The sequence below is a fragment of the Acanthochromis polyacanthus genome, chromosome 24 (assembly GCF_021347895.1).
Source record: "Acanthochromis polyacanthus isolate Apoly-LR-REF ecotype Palm Island chromosome 24, KAUST_Apoly_ChrSc, whole genome shotgun sequence".
Lineage (NCBI taxonomy): Eukaryota > Metazoa > Chordata > Actinopteri > Pomacentridae > Acanthochromis > Acanthochromis polyacanthus.
The window spans coordinates 4,476,176-4,496,899 of NC_067136.1; the positions used below are offsets into that span (position 1 = coordinate 4,476,176).

Here is a 20,724-nt window from a genome sequence, read left to right on the forward strand (position 1 = left end):
ATGTTTAAAAGAGTTACTGGCCTCCAGAACGGTACTGATGAGCCCTCGGTCCAGCGTAGACGGTGACGTCAGGGCTAACGGCAGACAGACTGACCGTGTCCGTGAGCCTGATGGTGGAGGAGGACAGCAGCTACAGCAGCTTTACAGGAGCAGCTGGACCAAAGAAAACCACTGCTCATCCACAGCAGGGTCCACAGAGAGCATCTTTGGTCTGCTGTACGTTTAAAAGCCCCTCTTGAGTTTTAAAATCTAATTTATACCTCCATACTTTGCTTACAGGAGTAAAACACACGGCTAGCCTTAGCGGTAGCATGCTGTGTTGCTAAGCACGGTTAGCATTTTACATTTTCTGTTCAAAACATTTCGTCTGAGCACCAAAATAAATGCATCAAGCTCTCACTTTACATCAGGCTAGAACCATCCAAAACAAACCAGTAGACTCTGCATCCACATGTTTTAGAGGATATTTTTACCAGACTGATATCTTAGCATCTGCCTCCTTCACTGCCAGATATTCTTAGACCACGCCTTCCACTTCATATTAGACCACGCCCATCTAAGCTCTGATTGGATATTACAGGTGTTGGTGAATAAATCTCCACATAGGTGATGTCTTTATAGATAGCAGGGACAATCATTGCTGCTACTTACCATAAATAAATAACATTAAGTCTTCAGTGGAGGTTCTCATCATGTCCTCACTGCTAGAAGGTCCTGGTTAGAACCTGTTCTGGTCTCTATCTGTGTCCATGTTCTCCCTGCTGGGTTCTCTCCAGGTTCCTCCTACAGGAGAAGACATGCTGAGGTTAATGCTGGTTCTACATCTGAGAGTGTAGTCATGTGATGGACCATTACCTGGCCAGGTAAACCTTCATCTTCAGTAAGTTCGGATAGACTCCGCCCCCAATACCCTACAGGATATATATAGATGATGGATGGATGGATGATGGATGGATGGATGGATGGATCGATGGATGGATGGTGTCATGGCCCCGCCCTCTCCTGCTTGGCGCTCTGGCAATCAAGAACAGCTGTGCTAAAACACAGCTGACTCGAATGTGGAATCGAGGGCAGCTGCTCACAATGAGCAATCAGCTCTGTATAAAGCCTGGCTCTCTCCACTGCTCTGACGCTGGGTCATTACATGCTGCACTCTGTTGCGAGCACATCACTATCTGGACTCTGTTTCTTTGTGGATATCCTGCCTGCTCCGTTTTCCCCTCTGCACTCCTCCTCTGTCTGCTCCTGGACTACCTGCTCCTCAGTCATCACTACATCCCCGCCACTGGCTCCCTCAGCTCTGCCCCCCCACCCTGGTCTTCTGATCCCCCGGACAATCGTGAGTCACCTTCCCTGTTAGTTTAGTTTTATTTTAGTTTTCACCTCGGCCGTCTGGTCCACCCTTAGTTTAGTTTAATTTTGCCCCCTTCCTGTTTAATCCCCTGTGCCTCCCTAATGGAGTGATTTTGTGTTATTATTAAACTCATATTAATTCACCCGCCTGCCTGTTTTGCCTGCTGCTTGGGTTCAAACCACCTCTTTTGTAACGGATGGATGGATGGTCCTACGAGAGTCTTCTTCAGCATCCTGTCCATCTTCCTGGTGTTCTTTGAGGAGCCCAGAGTTGTTCACCACCATCCCAGAGACACAGTTTTAGATGTTCTGGTGTTTTAATATCCAGGTTTGTACATTTTGTGTGGAAAAATGCAGGTTTTTAATGTTTTAAGGAGTTAGTATCCAGGATTTTTAATGTTTTGTTTACTTAATATTGTTAATATTGTAGGTCTGTGGAAGCTTTGCTGCATTAATATTCAGGTGTTTTGCATTTCATTGTGTTAGACGTTTAGGATCTGGGTGTGCTACTACCATATGTTCCAGACTATAAGCCGCTAGTTTTTTCTCACGCTCTGAACCCTGCGGCTTATACAATGATGTGGGTAATGTATGGATTCTTACGGGCGAGCTTCATGCTGTCAATACGTTTAGCCTCATTACATCAGAATGAAATTCTGAACAGGTCACAGATGTCCAATGAAACTGTTCAAATTCAATCAAACTCACACCAAATTCACATGAAAACACATGAAGGAATGCATGTGATGCAGCTTTTAAGTTACAGGCAATCGATCTGCCTGTCGAAGGAGAATAGAGCTGCTGAACGTATTTATTTTGAGATCTAAATATTCAGATCAACCCCAGGTGGATGATGTCACATGATCGGTATTCGGCCCGTCAATTGGTGCACCTCCTCCGTCAGACGTTGCGAACCGATCAAAATGTGCAGCTCACTCCTTTCTGTCACATTTCGTTCGTCTGTCTCCCACTGCTGAACGTGACAAACCGAATATTCGTCTCATCATCGCCAAGTTTTTACATTTTAGTGTGTTTTTTTTTTTTTTTTATGTTGTAGTACTTTAATGTCCATATTTCATTGGGTTAATGTCCAGATTTTTGCAGTTTTTTACATTGATATCAAGGCGTATGATGCTTTTAGTGTGGTAATATCCAGATGTTTGATGTCTTGTGATTGGATGCAACCCTTTGGGGGGTTTTCTGGTCATGACCAAGTGGAAGGAGACCCCAGGATGAGACCTGGATCTCTCTGGAGGGATTACATATCTCATCTGGCCTGGGAATGGCTCAGAATCTAACAGGAGCAGCCAGAAAGCGTTGCTGAGGAGATGGACCTGGGAATGACCTGCTTCACCTCTGGACAAGAGGACTAAAAGGATGGACAGACTGACCAGATATACAGAACAACAAGCCTCTGTGATGAACAAGCTTTTTTGTGCTTTTGATGTGAAACCAATGAACTGCTGGAATCCTAAACTTCACCACACATCCCACTGATACTTCTGTTCTGTACAAAACTAAATATTTAAAGTCCTCCAGTGGAAGAACATTCATCTCTTTACAGTTTAAACAAAACATTCCAGAGCTGTCAGAACCTGTTTGGACCTGAAGCTGAGAGATTACACTATGAAGGTAGAAAAACATGTCAGAGCCCTTCCCCCTGCTTGCTCAATGCTGACACATGGACCTGTTCAGCCAATCACTGCACAGAATTTTATCTGGTTCTAAAGTTCACCTTCAGACACACAATAAACTATTTCTCTGAACAGCCGCACCTCACAGCTTCACCTGAATCATCAGTAAATGACTTTACATTAGTGTTTACAGATTAAAGTGTGGTTGTTGTTGGATATTTGTACCAGTGTTGATCAGAGGAAGAAGAAAAGGAAGAAGAAGACGGGCAAATGGCGACTGAAATATCTGGATTATCCTGTTGTTTGGTCTGTTCCTGTACAGGTGAGTTAATCATGTTCATACGATCAGATCTAATATTCAGGAGGTTGTTTTATAAAGACACGTTTTAGAAACTTGGTCTTTTCTCCTATTTCTTGTCTGAGCATGTTGGATGGACAATTAAAAACAGCAGCGTTTGGTTTATCAGTGAGTCAGTAATCGGCACATCTCATGTAACCAGTCAGAGGAGGAGGAATCATCGGTGTGTCCTCCAGATCTCAAAAGACAAATGCTTAATGTCCTCCTGGACTCATGAAAGTCTGAAGTCAAGCGATTTATCAGAACTACAGAAATGAAGGTTCAACCTGCATCGTTGTTGAGGTTGACGTCTTTCTAGCAGCTCTATTTTTGTCCCGTTTCTCTACGCTGATGCTGCAGCTCACGGCTTCCTTCCGAAAAATAATGTAACGACCTACAGAATGCAGATAATTTAAAGAAATGCGTTTTGCAACAGGTGTGATTATAGCCATTGTGAACTACGTTGCCCATGATTCTTTTCATGTAGCACGTTCTGTTTACGCAGCCAATGAATTGTTAACGTGTTTGCGTGACGTACAGTAAGGTTATAGGGTTTGGAAGAGCTGCAATCAGCCAATCAGAACTCAATGATGAGTGCGGAAGAAAAAAACACAGCGTGAGGAAGAGACGACAACAGACGATGCGCAGGGAAAATAAGCTTAATGTGGAGCTGATTAACGTTGTAGACCTGCATATTTAATACTGGCACAACTATTATTCAGCAGATTTCTGTCTGGTGAAACCTGCAGTTTAGTGTCTCACTCTACCGTAGTTCAAAGTGAAAGGCAGCTAGGCTAGCTGCTAGCTGCTAGCTGCTTGTTTTTTACTTGAAAAAGTTTAATCGTGAACTCAAACGTGGACGTTTAATCGTCAGAGACAGTTATTAACACCAGCCTCTACTATAACTGAGGACTGGGAGAGCTGGGGACAGTTTTTGAGGACATTTTGCTAATTAGCCTGTTGCTATTGCTGTGACGAGGGACCCTGCTGCCGAACTTGGGTGTACACACCTGTTGGTGTTGCCTCATCTTTAACGTAAACTCTTCAGACCTGCTTTGGATCTGCATCTTGGATTTGTGAGTAAAACGAGCGTCTCTCTGAGGCACACAGAGGGTTGTTTTAACTATTAAAGGATCCAGGGAGCGTTTGTTTTTATCTGAGAACCAACTAAAGGGCCCCAACGATGAATAAACACACACACACACACACACACACACACACACACACACACACACACACACACACACACACACACACACACACATAAATATAACTGAACATTGAAAAGTATTAAAACTGACTGACCACGCATTTTGTTGAAGAATATTGTATTTTCTTATTTTATTTCATTTTATTTACAACGTAAATTTAGATTTCATGAGGTTACTTATTTTAAATTATTAGTTTCCCAGATCATTTTGTTTGACCCCAAGAAAATATTAAATGTGTTATTGTTGTATAAATTAATTTGTTGACCTGAATAATCTCATATTATTGGAGTTTATTAACATTTTAGACATTATTACTTGTTTTGAGTTCGGCTAAAATTGAGGCTAAAATACTAACCTAGCCTAATATTCTACTTCCAGCACCAGGAAGGGGTTACAATAATAATCAGTAAACAACATTAATGTGTAGTTTCTGATTAAACTTAGTTTTTTTATTGCATATAGTTCCTGATCCAAGTGTTGATCAGAGGAAGAAGAAGAAGAAGAAGAAGGTCAAATGGCAGCAGGAACACTGGTGTTCTGTTTTCTGATCATCTGTTCTCTGGTCGGCTCCTCTAGAGGTGAGTTATAATGTTCATTTATTCAGAGGTTGTTCTGTAAACACACGTCTTAGAAACTTGGTCTCTTCTCCTTTTTCGAGAAAAGACTTTATTCCAACAACAAGTTTGGGGATGGTTTTGAATTTGTGGGTGTGATTGTTGCTAACATGACCAGCAGCTACACATGTGGATAAAACTGTTGGTACCCCTCAGGTAATGAAAGAAAAACCCACAACGGTCACAGAAATAATTTGAATCTGACAAAAGTAATAAATAAAAATTCTATGAAAATTAACCAATGAAAATCATACGTTGCTTTTAACTGGTTTAACAGAATTATTTTAAAAAATAATCTCATGAAACAGGCCTGGACTAAAATGATGGTCCCTTTAACTTAATATTTTGTTGCTCAACCTTCTGAGGCAATCACTGCAATCAAACCATTCCTGTAACTGTCAGTGAGACTTCTGCTCCTCTCAGCAGGTATTTTGGTCCACTCCTCATCAGCAGATGCTCCAGGTGTCTCAGCTTTGAAGGGTTCCTTCTCCAGATGTTTCAGCTCCTTCCACAGATGTTCAGTAGGATTCAGATCAGGGCTCATAGAAGGACACTTCACAACAGTCCAATGTTTCCTCTGAGCCTTTCTTGTCTGTTTTTAGCTGTGTGTTTTGGATTATTATCCTGTTACAGACCCATGACCTGTGACTGAGACCAAGCTTTCTGACACTGGGCAGCACATTTCTCTCTAGAATACCTTGATAGTCATCAGATTTCATTGTTCCTGCACAGATTCAGACTCCCTGTTCCAGATGCAGCAAAGCAGCTCCAGAACATAACAGATGAAGAGTTCATTTGCAAAGACAGATAACTCTGTTTTGATAAATTGTCAGAAAACCTTATATTTTTACTTGAGATAATATCAAACTGAAGATTTGACTCAGTAGAAAAATTCATGACAAAATAGAGAATAAATCAATTATTAGTGTTGTTATTATTATTATCTAAAGTAAACAATAAAAAATGAGTTTTCTGAAAATTTATAAAACGGAGTTACCTGTTTTTGCAAATGAACTCTTCAGATCCTCCATGTTCCACAGCAGGGACACTGTTCTTTTTTTCATATGCTTCATTTTAACGTCTGTGAACACAGAGCTGATGTGCCTTTCCAAAAAGCTCCAGTTTTGTCTCGTCTGTGCACCAAACAGCTCAGTGACTACTGGAACCCCAGAAACAGGCCGACTGACTGATTAGCAGTTTGTAGACACCTGTGATGCTAATTAGAGGACACACCTTGATTGAACATGACCCTATGGTCACATAGTTTTCAGTCTTTACTAGGGGGTTCCATCACTTTTGTCCAGGCCTGTTTAATGAGTTCACCCTGAACTCCCATGATGCATTGCAGCACAACAGTTCAGTCATGGGCTGTGTCCGAAATCGCATAGTAACGTACTACATACTACATACTCAGTGAATATATACTGTATACTACGTACTATAAGTATGATTAGAATGCCGACCGTTCACACTGCAGTATACTGCTCCGTTTCCCATAATGCATTTCAAACCTCCGACGACAAAAACCGAAAGTACGGCTATCAAATATCTCGGCTGAATGCCGGCTTCAGGTCGATTTTACGCTAACAAACAGTCGCATAATTAATGTGGCAATTTCAAGCCGGCACTCCTCATGCAGTTATTAGCCAGATTATGTGAATCGTTTCAGTTGTAGCTGCAGGCTACTGGAGGTAGCTGCTACTTGTTCTGTATGCAAAGCGAGCTGCTGCAACTAGCTGCTAGCATTCAGTAGCACGTTGTGAGGCGTCTGATATTTAAAACGTTGGTCAGAAAACGCCTATTTCTCAAATCTGTGGGGTGATTAGGATGACTACTTAATCACATAAAATAAAATAAAAATCGCCGCGGTCCGGCCACAGATCCCGCGGAGGCTTGCATTTCGGTGGGTAGCTCGCAAAGCATTATGGGGCGGTTGAGTATGACTAGTGTGGTCACTGCGCATACTTAAAAATTTTCCGGATATAGTATACATCCGGGTATTTCTCGCGTACTCAATCTTTTCATACTATCTAATGTGAACGCACTACATACTTATTTTGACGTCACATTTAGTATGAGTAGTACGTTAGTATGCCATTTCAGACACAGTCATAGTGACCAGTTCTGATCGCTACATTATTTTTATTACTTTTGCAGTAAAATAAGAATTTTCGAACCTAAAACATTGGAAACAGTATAAAAAATATGCTAAAAATAAAATACATTTAAACATAAGAATATTTAATGTAAATAAAATGTATAGCATACAGCGCTGGGCTCTGATTGGCTCAGAGACCGTAGCATCATTCTCCTCTGTCTCCTCTGAGTACAGCGCATACGGTACATAGACTGTATATTATAGATATATTATATACAGTCTATGATACGGTGCAGCAGCATTCAGTATCCTCTGTTTCACACAAACGTTTGATCAGAAACTCAGGAGCAGGAGAGTCGGTCAGAGCGGTCTGTGTTTGTTGTGCTGAGCGGTGAATAAAACCTGCAGAAACTGTCCTGTCCTGCTGTGGATGTTTAGCATGGAAGACAGCAAAAGATATGAGCATAAAAACACTAAATAATTATAACCTGACCTACAGCCCTGGAGATGGTGAGTCCACCAATATTTCAGGGTTACAAGATGATCGCTGTTTTACCAATTTTCTTCTATCGTCTGGAAGGTAACCCCCACAGTAGATGAGGGAAGACTGTAACTGCTCAAGAATTAAAGACGAACAACGTAGAATGGAGGATTTAATGCTGTAATGGCAGGAAGATCAAACATGGATATTTTAATGGAAACACATTTTCACCTTTACTGACCTCTAAGTCCTGATAGAAGCAGAAGCAGCAGCTCAGAGTTCATGGAGGAGTTCAGTGGTTAAACTCTTCTCATCTGGATCAACTTTAACTTCTCTCTGCTTTCTTCTTCAGCTCAGGAAATCATCCAAGCTGTTATTGGACAGGATGTCATTCTACCATGTAAAGCTCCCAACAAGTACAACATCAACAACACAGCTGTAGAATGGAGCAGACCTGGACTGGATCCAGATCATGTTCTTGTCTACCGAGATGGACGCTTTGATCCAATCAACCAGCATCCATCTTATCAGAACCGGGTGGATCTGCAGGACAAAGAGATGAAGGATGGAGACTTTTATCTGATTCTGAAGAAAGTGACGATGGAGGACACTGGAACATACATGTGTCATGTTTTTGAGAAAGGAAAGAAGAAACCCTTCAGCAGCACCTACGTGGAAATTTATGTATCAGGTGAGTTTGTGTTGAGAGTTTAGTTTGTGTCTCTGATGAAGCTGCCTGGTCTCAAATCAGATGTTTGTGGTTTATAAAGATGTTGCTGATGAGACTTTGGAAAAAACATCTGATCTGACTGATGTTAAAATACCTGATATCCCTGATATTTCTGTCTGCAGGAAAGAAGGGTGGAAACACTGGAGATGGAGGAAACAAGACTGGAGTCATTGTAGGATCAGTAGGGGGTGTGATACTTCTTCTTCTTGCTGTGTTGGCTTCTCTTTTTTTTCTGATGTATAAAAGACACATGAGGCAGAATCCAAACCTCCCAGTTCCTCCTGATGAAGCAGCAGCTGAACAGATGTTATGAAACAAAGACATGAAAGTTTTTGTGAACAGCATCAGAACAAACCAGAGCTTGTGTAACTTTGATGGAAGCAGCAGCAGCAGAACAAAGAGAATCCAGGTGTGGACCAACCATGTGGTCTCTCCTTTAACTGCCACCTTATAGTGGTGGAGGATTTGTGAGCTCAGAGAATGTATTTATTGTATACATTTTATATATTATATGGGCCATTCTACCGAATTTGTCCAAAGTGCAGGGTTGGAATTTTTTTAAAGTGTTTTTTTCCCAAAACTTTGTCCATATATATGTTGTACCATATCTAAGGTACATATATCTTGCATAGTGCAGTCAATATTCATATTTTAATTTCTGCCTGTTCTTGAAATGTTTTTTCCGCTCCCAAAATGTGTCACAACCGAAACACAGCAACGCACTGCAATAAAAGGTATTATATTATTCTGTTCATATTGTATTTCCATGCCCCCTCTAAAGAATATTTTTAAATTTTTTTCTTGAAGGGTTTTACAACAAAATCAATAAAAATGATATTTTAAACATTTTTCAAAGTTCAATTTCTAAGACTTATCAAAATCAAAATCCAATCTTTTCTTGTAAAACAAATTCCACTGATTATATAGATCTCAGAGTTAATGAGTTATGAAACTGAACATACATTTAACGAATAGTCATCATAAAATGTTAGTTGATGACTCAATATCTTTTATTTTTTACAAAACACCCACTTTGGTAGTGACCACTATTTTTTGTTTGCAAGGTTGTGTCATATTCTCTCCACCTTTTTGCTTAATATTAACTTCTAGCATGTCTTACATTTGGAATATTATGAACACAAATGTTTATAATCAATGAAATGAAGTAATTTATTATCAAAGACATTTATTTTGAAGGCCAGCATTAGCCTAGTTAAACATCTCAACGCATCTACTGTAACATTACTTAAAACATCTTTTTTTTTTAAAAAATACACACACTGGAAAGTGTGATGCAAGAACTTTAATTAACTTAAAACAAAACAAACAACTTCCAAAGAATAATGTGGTGAACACTCTTGGGCTAAAAATCTATTTTTTCAAATATTTTGGTGAAAATGATGATTTTGTATATATTTCGCTTATTACTATCTATTTGCTGTCTTGTGTGTTAAATAGATCATCACAGAATCTTAGTAAATATGTAAAGTCTGAATTCTTAATTGTTTTCTTACATAGTTTTATTAGTGTGGGACCACAGTTTGGACAAATTCGGTAGAATGGCCCATATACATTTTATATATTTTATATGTTGCATACATTTGATATATTTGATATATTTTATATACTGCTCATTATTTTGTGAGTTTGATCTTCATCCTATATGATGTTTTGTTGTTAATCTGCAGATAAATGTAGTAAAATAACATTGTTTGCTACTGAACTGTAGTGAAGGTTGAACAGAATAAACAGAACTTCTACTGATAGAATGAACTGAGTTACTTCACAGAAATGACTGTTTATCCTGTTACAGACTGGAAATAATGAACTTTACTGCTGCTTTTACGATCCAACCTCTAGGGGCTGGCTGGATGCAACAAATTAACCAGATGTTATTGGTTTAGGTTAAGGGATTTATTGCTTAGTAGTAAAAGGGAACGGAAGAGTGACAATAAAACACAAGTCGAGTGGGTGCTGCTAAAACAAAGAACAGAATAAAACATAACAAAGGCTAACAGAGTTTGCAACTAAGCTAAACACAAAGAAAACAACTAAACTCCCTAGCCAAACCAAACTACAGAAGCAACACCCACCACCAGAAACAAAAACTAATACAAAAGGTGTACAGAACAAACTAAACAGAACCGGTGCCTCTGAAACTGGTGTACATACTGAGCGCGGTACACAAAAGCTCAGTATACGAAGTGGCTTCTACACATAGTTGGCAAACTACAAAAGTGGAGCCTCAGTGTCCACACTAAACTAAGCCAACAGAAGGTCGGAGTTGTCTGGAGCACCCACCACAAGTGCTTCCAGACCGAAAGACCACGCAGAACCACAATACAGAACCACAATACAGAGAGGCACCAGGGTGGACTGGTCAAAGCACCAGCCACCAAGACTAATGGCGTGGTGGGGCTTTATAGTCCACAGGTGTGGTGCTTGGATGCCTTCGATTGGTCCGGGGAGGAGGAGCTGGAGGGTGGCCCAATCAGGATGGCCGAAGGGCGGGGAGAACCAGACTGGAGTGCAGGTCGTCATCAGCTCTGTGTCATCAGCTGAAACGGATGGCAGCTGGGGTTCCAAAGACTCTGCAAAAGTCACAACTGAACCCACACACACATTTCTCCCAAACAAAAGGCCCAATAAAGCACCACCTCACAACGAACGGCACACCAATACTGGTGGCCGTAACATTGGCTTTGATGCCAAACTATTTAATTGTTTTACTTCTTATCCTCTGAACAATGTCAACAAAGCTGGATTTAGATTTTAAAGCTGGTTTCTTCTCTGCAGAAGTGATAATAAAGGTTGTTTCTCCAGATTCTGATCCTGCTGCTTCATGTCTGACTACAACCTGTTGAACTGCTTCACAACAAACAGATCAGGAGTTTCTCTACAGGATCAGTCCACAGAGATTCTAGAAAACCACTAATAATAGAAGAAGAAACAGCAGAAACGTCTGATTCCACTTTTCTGCTGATGGTTGAACTGACCATGTGTGACTCCATAGATCTGATTAGTGTAGAAAACATCCAGACTGTAGTTTACCAGAACTTCCTGCTGCTCTGTAGAATCTGTTTCTACAACCAGAGACTTTAGAGACAGTCTGTCTGAACACAGATCATGTTCCTCTGGACACACCATGCTAAAGATAAAGAGAGTTTAGGTTTATTATGAAAGTTTAGTTCCTCTTCCTGTAGTTCAGCTCTGAGTTTTTAAAACAAACAAGAAGAAGCAGTTTTCTGTTCTCAGACCACATTAACTGAGTGAAAAGCAGCTCAGCATTGAGACGTTAAACTGACTCAGAGCTGATGTGACTCTGCAGGAGAACCAGCTCTGGAACATCATTAAATGTTTTGAATGTCAAATGTGGATGCAAAGTTTCTGATTTGTTGGTCTCCCCGTCTATTGCCTTCTCCCTGATCTAAACTCTGACAATCTGCCGGTTAAACAAATGAACCACACCTTAGTTTGTGATGAAGTCAAAATGAAACTGATCTGTGAGTTCAGAGGATTTTCTCTGTCAGGTTGAATCAGCCTCTAAAAACTGTAAATAATCAGAGATGAATGAAGACAGAGAGCAGCAGCCTCCATCTTTACTGAGCAGAAACCACAGCAGGAAAGTTTAACGTTGCTTCTTTCAAACATTCACTTACAGAGAATTCATCAGAGACCAGATTTACCACCTTTCACTCCTCTGAAGGACTTTTATGTCGTAGATTCTCCCTGAAGGCGTCAAAACTAGTTTATAAATGTTCAGTAAAGGTAATAATGGATGTGTTGGTGTTTAGATGCTCTAAATAACAGGGAGCTTTTAGATTGAATTTAGGTGAAGTTAAAGGTGATAAATGAGACCTGTGAATACTAAGAACAGAGAATTTTAAACTCCTGAAGCAGCTGGCCTTTACTACTGCAGGTGAAAGCTAAACTGAATACTGGTTGGTTTCAGCAGCAACAGAACCATAAGAGCTTTATATGTCAGAGTCTACAAACACCAGAGAAAGCTGCTGATCTATTGTTGATCACCGCTGACAAAAGATGAACGAATAAAAAAGTCACCAGGAGGACTTGGAAAGTCGCCAGACTTAGAGACAAGTTCGTCCAGTTGAAATCAGTCGTTGAACGAGTTCTGAAGAAGTCACGTGATTTATAGGAATCAGAGCTAGTGAAGCTCCACCTGCACACCTGTGGGCTCTGGAGAGGATACTGAGTTTATCACAGGTGATTCTGCTTTACTCTGCTGCTCCTCACAGATTCTACTCTAAAATAATAATCAGTAAACAACATTAACGTGTGTTTACTGGTTAAACTTTGTTTTTTTTTAATTGGATATTTTCACCAAACTACCAGTGAGATCAAAGGAGGAAGAAGACGGTAGAATGTCTGCTGGAACATCTGCATCATTCTGTTTCATGTGTTTCCTGATCTGCTTTGGTGAAGGTGAGTTCTAAAGTTAATTATATATAACATTTATTAATTCTCCCTCTGATGGACCTGGACAGGCTCTTATTTTGTAGGAATCAATGCATTTACCAACAGTGTAATAATGTGATTACTCATGTTGTTTTTGTTTTAAGGATGTAATAACTTTTGCTGTTTTTGTATTTTGGCTCTGAGCTTTGATATATTAGTGTTATTATTATTTTTATATGGTGTCAGCATCTAATAAAAACTCAAGACTTTCAAAAACACTGCTATAAAAACATTATACAGGATCATTATTTTCTGCTGAGTATAATGTATGATCATGTTTTTGCACAATCTGATACATGTCCATGATGAGTAACAAAACTGATTATTATTATTATTGTTATTATTACTATTATTATTACTATGACTAGATGGCAGGGCCGTACAGAGACCTTTGGAGGGGCAGCTGGTCAAAGTTAAAAGGGGGCACATGGAGCATGGATTTGAAACACCATCCAGAAACACACCTGACAATAAAACTGGTTGAATTGTAGCAGAAGATATTCATAAAGAATGTAACATGGAATCACCACAAACCAGATCATTGTTCACTCCTCACAGCTTTGTTAGGGAGCAGTCTATGTTTGACCTGATGGGGACATTCAACAGCTTCTGTTGAGGATGATGATGATGATGATGATGATGATGATGATGATGATGACATCACTAGAGGGTGGCTCTAGTGATCTGAGAGTGTAGACACTAAAAAGAGCACTGACGGATCGTAGCTGATTAAACAAGTGTTCTGTGATCATGACAAGAATCAAAGATAACCAACAGTGAAAATGTCTGACTGACTGTCATCCTGCTGATTGTTTGTAGGAGACTCAGGCTGACTGTTGGAGCTAAACAGGACCAGTTGTTCATTGGTAAACTGAAAGGGAAACATTAATGGAGGGACCAGAATAAAGGAGGTACAGCCTTTATCCACAAAGCCAGAATTCAAGCTGTGCATTCATTTAGGACATAGGAAGATAAAATATTAGCCATCAGACACTGGACTGTTTAACTGAGGCTGCTCTTCCTGCAGTCCTTGATTTTAAATTTCATACTTTTCCAGACATATACTTCATAGCCTGGAATTTTCTCCATGGTGCTGATTCATAATCTGTCCTTTATCATTTCTAGTGCTAATAATAAAGTAAAACAAAAGTCATTAAATGATACAGAAATCATGTATTTAAATGTGTTTGTGCTTTTATTCAGTTTGACTATCCACTTTGTGCAAAACAGCAAAGTTATAAAAGTTATATATTTTATATTTATGCATATTATATTTAAATTGTCTGTATATGCAAATATTATAAACAAGTACTGATATGTTTAAATGAGAGGTTGAGAAAATCACAATTCAAATTCTTCTATTTATTATTGTTATTGTATTTATACTGCAATAGTCTAAAATTATGTGAAAATGCATTTATATAGATTTAGTGAAATAAATAACCTCCGCCTCATTGCCTCTAGAAACAGGAAACACACTGCAGCTCACTGACAGTAAAATAATTAATCTCTCTGATGCACTTTGACAACAGAAACATACAGAAACATAAAGAAGCCTGGCATACTTTATCCTCTCAGCACTGTGTGGTTAACCAGCAGCTATAACTGATGAGAGGTCTGTTAGAGTCAGACACACACACAGGATGATCACTTCACTTCATCAGTCATCTAGAATACACCGTACACAAACCAATCCTGCTGCAGAACCTCCTCACCATCAGGACCATCAGTTGCTGAATTTCTCCCTCAGGTCTTCGGTTTCTAGACTAACAGCGCTGAGCTACAGGGAACATCTGGACACATCTGGGCAGTGAGGGACGTCTACATAGTATGACTGACCAACGGTAGACCTGAATTATTATAATCATTATTATTGTTTTATTTATTATTTTGGGCCTCAAAGACTTTTACACACACACTTACAAATAAAAAATTAGATGAAATGAAATTAAAAAAAAACAACTTTGACAAAAGGGCACTTTGGGCATTAAGAGGCAAAAGGGGCAGATGCTTTAGCCCCCTCTGTCCCCCCCTCTGAATGTGCCTGCTAGATGTTAATAACTCATACACAGAAATGTGTTGCACATGTAGGGTAATTTATATTATTCTGTATCTGGAACTCTGACTGGATGTGCCAGCTGTTTCTGGAAGCCCCTAGGGTCAGGTATAAACACTGGGGGGATGGAGCCTTTTCATTTGCTGGTCCAAGACTCCGGAACAAACTGCCCCCTGACATTCACACCATCACTGACTTTGGCTTGTTTAAAGCACAGCTTAAAAGATATCTTTTCAGACTGGCTTTTAATACACAGTAATGTGGTGACATTTTATTTCATTTTATTTTATTCTATTTTATCTTACTTTATCTGGTTTTATCTGGTTTTATCAGATTGTATTTTCCTGATATGCTCTGTTGTTGCTTTCTTTTAATCTGCTTTTATTTCTTATTTTAATGTTTTTTTTTTTGAACTGGAAAGCACTTTGGTCACCATGAGTGTTGTAAAGTGCTCTATAAATAAATCTTGATTGATTGATTGATTGATTGATGTGTACATGTTCATACATGTGTGCAAAAACACTGCCATAAAAACATATATGATGATTATTTTCCATTGACTATAAGGTATGAACGTTTTTTTACACAATCTGATATGTGTTCATGATAACAACAGCAATGATGATGATGATGATTATTAGCACTACTATTATTGTTATTATTATTATTATTATTACCTGTATTATTGTTATTAGTGTGTGAGCATCGATTGGTGCAAAGACCCTGTTTGAAACCTATGGGTTTCTTTTTCTTAATATTCTTTCTTTGGCAGACTTTTCATTTGGACTTTTGAACGCCTGAAATTACTTGAAAACTACTTGTGACACTTTGCACACTATTTATATCTATGCACTGTTTGTATTGTGTGCTGCTCTTTTTCTGCATAATCTTTTTCTATTTGCTGCTGTTACACCATAAATGGTGGTAAAAGGTTGGTAGTAGTATTACATGGAGTACTGATGTAGACAGAACAAGAAGCAGCAGCTCAGAGTTCATGGAGGACTTTAGTGGTTAAACTCTTCTCATCTGGATCAACTTTAACTTCTCTCTTCTTTCTTCTTCAGCTCAGGAAAAAATCAGAGCTGAACTTGGACAGAATGTCACTCTACCAGGTCAAGTTCCCAGCAACATCAGTGTCAACAACATCAGAGCTGTAGAGTGGATCAGACCTGATCAGGATACAGAATATTATGTTCTTTTCTACCGAGATGGACACTTAGATCCACACAGCCAGCATCCATCTTATAAGAACCGGGTGGATCTGCAGAACAAAGAGATGAAGGACGGAGACATTTCTCTGATTCTGAAGAATGTGACGATAGAGGACACTGGTACATACGAGTGTCGTGTTTTTGAGAAAGGAAAGATTGATCCCATCAGCAACATCACCCTGGAAGTTCTTCTATCAGGTGAGTTTGTGATGAGAGTTCAGTTTGTGTCTCTGATGAAGCTGCTTGGTCTCAGATCAGATGTTTGTGGTTTATAAAGATGTTGCTGATGAGACTTTGGAGAAAACAGCTGATCTGACTGATGTTCAAACACCTTATATTTCTGATATCTCTGATATTTCTGTCTGCAGGAGAAAAGGATGGAAACACTGGAGATGGAGGAGACAAGACTGGAGTCATTGTAGGATCAGTAGTGGGTGTGATCATTTTTGCTGTGTCGGCTTTTGTTGTTTTTCTGATTTATAAACGACGAATGAAGAAGAATCCAAACCTCCCAGTTCCTTCTGATGAAGCAGCAGCTGAACAGATGTTATGAAGCAACAACATGAAAGTTTTTGTGAACAGCATCAGAACAAACCAGAGCTTGTGTAACTTTGATGGAAGCAGCAGCAGCAGAACTAAGAGAATCCAGGTGTGGACCAACCATGTGGTCTCTCCTTTAACTGCCACCTTATGGTGGTGGAGGGTTTGTGAGCTCAGAGGATGCTGGGAGCTCTGCTGTCTGGAGTTCAGCTCCTGCTAGGGTTTCTATTGGCAGACTGGTCCAGAAACATCAAGTCCTCCCAACATCTCCATCATCTAGATTGATCCTGTGGATTGTTGCTGCTGCTGTTGGTCTTCATCAACTTTTCTGTTGCTTTGTCTGGAAATAAATGTGTTCCAAAGCTCTGCATGTTAGAACCTGATGAAATGTTGTGGATGTAAAGTGTTCTGTCAGATGAGATCAGAAGCAGATAGAAAAGTTCTGATTGTCCAGAATGAAGCAGAACTGATGAACAACTTTAGACTGAACTGGTTTCAATGTTTTATCTGCTAGCAGCTCTGATGATGCTCTGAACTTTTAACATGGTAAAGGTGCAGATAATAGAATATATTTTTGACACTTTTTTAACTGCTCAGGGTTTGTGACTTTTATTTTCATCCTATATTATATCTTTTTCTTTTAATCTGTACAAAAACTTTGCACTCTGTTGCAGAATGTAAACTGATGATAAAATTCTTCAAAAAGTTCTTGTTTTAATGTGTGTTTTAAGGTTTTATCAGTTAGCAGCTCTGCTGATGTTCTTACCTTTTAATGTGGTAAAGGTGCAGATAATCTCTCCCTCTCCTGCTCAGTGTGCCACATGTTTAGTTATTCCTCTGCCTCCTTTAGTGATAACGATATGTGTAATAAGTGCAGCCTTTTTGTAGTTCTGGAGGCGAGGCTCTCTGAATTGGAATCACGGCTCCGCACCATGGAAAATAACCCGCTAGCAGCTAGCCAGGCCCCCTTAGCCGGTGCGGACCGCAATAGCTTAGCTAGTGTAGCATCTGTTAGCCGTCCCTTAGCAGCGCCCGAACAGCCGGGTGGATGGGTGACAGTTCGTAGGAAAAACAGTCCTAAACTCAAGCCTGCTGTCCCGGCTCAGGCAGAAAAACTACAAGTTACTACAAGAATAGTAACTCATTGCCGTCATCTTTTCACCATAGTACACAACTGACCAGCTCTACATTGTACAATACACCCATCCTCCGAGCACGGCTTCAGTAACTACTACGTCACCTTCCCTCTCCCTCCCTCTCAACCCCAACCCCTCCCACAGAGTGAAAACACTAACAGTACATCCACACACTGGCAGAAAAATTAGTTCAGGCTTTTGTTACTTCCAGGCTTGACTATTGCAATTCCTTATTATCGGGTTGTCCAAATAGCTCTCTTAAACATCTACAGTTGATCCAAAACGCTGCTGCGAGAGTACTGACAGGAGTTAGCAAAAGAGATCATATTTCCCCTATACTTGCTTCTCTTCACTGGCTTCCTGTTAAATCCAGAATAGAATTTAAAATCCTTCTTCTGACATATAAAGCTCTGAATAACCAATCTCCATCATATCTTAAAGATCTGATAGTACCTTATTATCCTAGTAGAACTCTTGGCTCTCAAACTGCAGGCTTACTTGTTGTTCCTAGAATCTCTAAAAGTAGAATGGGAGGCAGAGCCTTCAGTTATCAGGCGCCTCTCCTGTGGAACCTGCTCCCAGTTTGGGTTCTGGAGGCAGACACCCTCTCTATTTTTAAGACCAGGCTTAAAACGTTCCTTTTTGACAAATCTTATAGTTGGGGCTGACTGGGTGACCCACAGGGGTTCGGCTTGTGTCTTCATTGCACAGCTGACTCCCTCTTGGACGTCCCTTCGTTCTGCCTCTAGTCATGCTGCTATAGGCCTATAGGCTGCTGGGGGACTTTTCTTGACGCACTGAGCCCTTCTCTATCTACCTTTACATTTAATATGTATACCGTTATTGCAGTACATTCACTCTGTTTCCCCCTGTGCTATTTCTCCGAGTGTCCCTGGTCCCAGAGCTGGATGCTTCAGATCTGTGGTTGATGTTCCACCAGCTGGTCCAGTCTCCATCATGTCCACTGTGGGATGCTGCTGCTGACCTTCCTCCAGCCCTCTGCTTCCAACTCCCTTTTTCCACCAGTCAACTCTGCATTGCCTTCACTATACTGTTATGCTAACTTACATACTGTTTGAATTTTACTGCTAGCTATATATGGAGTATGTTTAATGTCAGAGCCGTACATCATAAGAGTAAACTATGAGTCAGTTTTCAATGTTAGCTTATACTTTGTCTGTGTCACATATCCTGTCATACATGTATCCAAATGTGTGTTGTGTTTTCCTTGCTTTCCCACCCCTCCCTCTTCTCCCATCCCTCCCCCTTGCCCTCCTCTGTCCTTCTCAACCCCCCCGGCCAGCAGGCAGATGGGTCCCCCCTATATAGAGCCGGGTTCTGCTCGAGGTTTCTTCCCTGTTAAAAGGGTGTTTTCTTGCCACTGTCTCCTTTGGGCTGCTCTGGGGGTTAGGCATATGGGTTCTGTAAAGCGTCTTGAGACGATTTGACTGTAATTGATGCTATATAGTGTAGTCAACATCCAGCTTCAAGAGGCCCCAGACATTCCACAGGAACATCATCTCACAGGAAAAACAAAATTCTCTCCTCTCAGAAAGCTTAAACAAACAAACTAAGAGCCCCAAAGTGGATTTTTATGGCTTCAGAGACATCTGCACCTTTCACCAAAAGCCTCGTAAAATTCATTTACGGTGACCTGTGATCTGACTAGGAGAAAACCCCCCTTTTTCAGACTCTCACATGGATTGTTGTATTTGCATGTTTTCTTGTATTCCTACCTTCACAGAAGACACTAAGACCCCTGGCAGAGAAGTGGAAGGGGACACAAATGTTTCACACCTTCCTAAATTTGCATCTAAAGGACTGTTTATTCCCTTTTGGTTCCTATCCTTTGATTAACTGAACTCATCTTCACAGACGCCATGCAGTCTCCCTCCCTCACGATCAGATACTGAGAGTCATAAATATCTAAGGACCTTTCCGTCACCCCGGGAGGGCTGCAGAAAGACACTCAGTCTGTTTGATGCCAATAAGGACTCTCTTTCTAAAAATTGTGCTTCTGAAATTTTGTTTGTGATTTTGAAGATATCAAAGTTGAAATAATAATTTGTTATACATGTTAGTCCAACTCCGACGTCTCTAGCATATTTCTGTCCTGAGATGTTAATTCTGAAAGTTTATTGTCTGCCTAACCCATTTCTTCCACAGTTCAACATTGCCCCCTATTGACGTCGGAATGCCATGACATTATCAAGGATTTCACTGAAATTAATCATAAAATTGTGTTTTATACAGGTCGAAAAGAGTTGGAAATTGTTTCTTTACCTCCTTATGTACACCATGTTGTCTTATGTACACGGTGACCCACATAATCATTAGATAGAGTACACAAACCTATGATTAAACAAATAACTCACATATTTCTAGTAGCTAGAATGTTCTATCGTGTTATACACTTTGGTTGTGTTAAAAGTAGTGTCCTGGATTATGACAGAGTAAACAGATCGTTTTGTTTGCGCGCTTTAATATTTTTAATTCACTATCTGATCGGCTCTAATCTCCCATCCGGAGCCCACAGGGAGGGGACCCCCAGAGTGTCAGACTCGCGCCTAAACTCCTAGGTACCCTCCTCCTCTAGCCAAAACTATAAGAAGCTTCACGTTTCTTTGTTCGCTCTCTTCCTCTTTTTCGCCTTGTTCGACCCTGACGATCTTAAACTACGCTAAGCGAATCTTCCTTTTTCTTTAGGCGCGCCCTGTTTGTTCTTTTTCCACTTTCCAAACTTCGCGGTTATAGAGGCTGGCACTCTATTAGCCACAACTTCTTATTCAATTTTTCTTTTTGTTCAGAATAGATATTTTTGCTCATCTCCAACAACTAGATCTACAA

The 20,724-nt window shown here is 40.1% G+C and overlaps 1 long non-coding RNA gene across 2 annotated transcripts; it reads left to right on the top strand.

The window, feature by feature from the left end:
* The first annotated feature begins 3,121 nt into the window (after positions 1 to 3,121).
* On the top strand, positions 3,122 to 19,963 carry LOC127532723 (uncharacterized). Of its 2 annotated transcripts, none has more exons than XR_007940370.1 (5): positions 3,122 to 3,309; positions 4,998 to 5,113; positions 8,081 to 8,419; positions 8,581 to 8,867; positions 16,851 to 19,963. It is a non-coding gene; the product is annotated as an uncharacterized LOC127532723 (long non-coding RNA). The 2 variants fall into 2 exon arrangements; XR_007940371.1 differs by lacking the exon at positions 3,122 to 3,309 and adding an exon at positions 3,957 to 4,400.
* Positions 19,964 to 20,724: the final 761 nt, after the last annotated feature.